Below are 1,508 nucleotides of genomic sequence, written 5' to 3'. Positions count from 1 at the left end.
ACCTGGATCTGAAACATAGTTTGGACCAATATATTATTTTTAAAAATTATGAAGAGTACAATACAAATATACAACAAAAAATCATCGCGAACTCTACAAGGATACCATCCCCTGTGTCTACTCCGACCACCGTAGTTGCCGTTTCGCCCTGGGACTGATGTAACATGCTGGCGCTCTAGAATATTCTTGGTCTTCATGCTGTACAGACTCTCCCTGACCCAGCGCTCACTTGACCTTCTCATTTGTCCAGATATGCTCTCGACACGAATTTACTCGACGAATCTGTGTCGAATTAGTGTTCATTGGGATTTTTACGTAGGTGTTAACAGAAATTGGAAAAGGGTCTTCTCTGTTTTTGATAAAAGGGAGGGGGTGTATAAGACATGGTAAAATATGTTACATGTTAGTTGTACATTTTACTGTTTCTAGTAGTTGTTGGGTTGTATGATTATTATGTATTTGCAGTTATTCTCCAAACTAAACCACTAGTAATAAAAAGAGAAAGTTTTTTTTAACATCGCATATAAGCAATACTCGAGAAGGACGTTGCATGAACGGTCTCTATTTTGAGTCTCCAGTGTAAGCCTGCTGGTCTGTGAGGGATAACAGCTCACACCGATTCTGTCCACTACCGTATGTGCGATCGGTCTGGTTAAGAAAGAAAACAAAAATGTATGATTGATTCAAAGATTTATCTTCTTGCAAAAACAAACTTGAGTCTTAGAAGACACCTTGAAGCAATGGTCGTTATTTATAAAGTAAGGATATTCTGGCTTCATTGATACATTTAGTCGTTAATATTATATAGTATCGAAAAATGCACTAAATGTAAAAATATATGAAATGTAACGATGTTATCTGCAAGGTTTTTAAAGCCATTCCTGAAATAAGTTTACACCATGCGCTGACACAATGCTCGGCACACCTCACACCACTGTCTCAGAGCTTTTCAATGTATAGAACAAAAATTCTCAAAGTCAGATGAGTAACATGAGTAATCAGTCTTATACATATTATAATTTTCTTCAACAGGATCAAATGCAAACGCAAGGAAATTTTTCCTCTAATTAATCCTTTGTCTAGTAAAGTTTTTAATAGGAATTTTTTTTCTTTCAAATTTCTCTTTTTTCCCGCTCTGCTCTGAGCTATGTTCATTTGATCTCTTTACCCTTTGGATCCAGGGGATCTAGCCAATGAAAGGCGTCGTTATGTATTCCGTTTTCATGGACTGTACAAATAGTCATTGATGTATATGGAAAACAACTTTTTTTACATCATGATGATAGTATATACTAATCTTTTCTTTTGTTCTTTTTGAGTAAATCGGTGAAAACTATTGATATATTATAGTAACTTTACCCTCGTCTGTTTGCGTGGTATATATAAACAGCTATCAAGATATTGCTATTTAATCATCATATCGACTACCTCGCTTTTTTAACAGTAACATTCTATGTTTTTCCTATATTTGACACGCCTTCATTTCCTTAATTGATAACAGTGATCTC

The sequence above is a fragment of the Penaeus monodon genome, chromosome 23 (assembly GCF_015228065.2).
Source record: "Penaeus monodon isolate SGIC_2016 chromosome 23, NSTDA_Pmon_1, whole genome shotgun sequence".
In the NCBI taxonomy this organism is placed as follows: Eukaryota; Metazoa; Arthropoda; class Malacostraca; order Decapoda; family Penaeidae; genus Penaeus; species Penaeus monodon.
Note: the sequence above shows the minus strand (reverse complement) of the source record.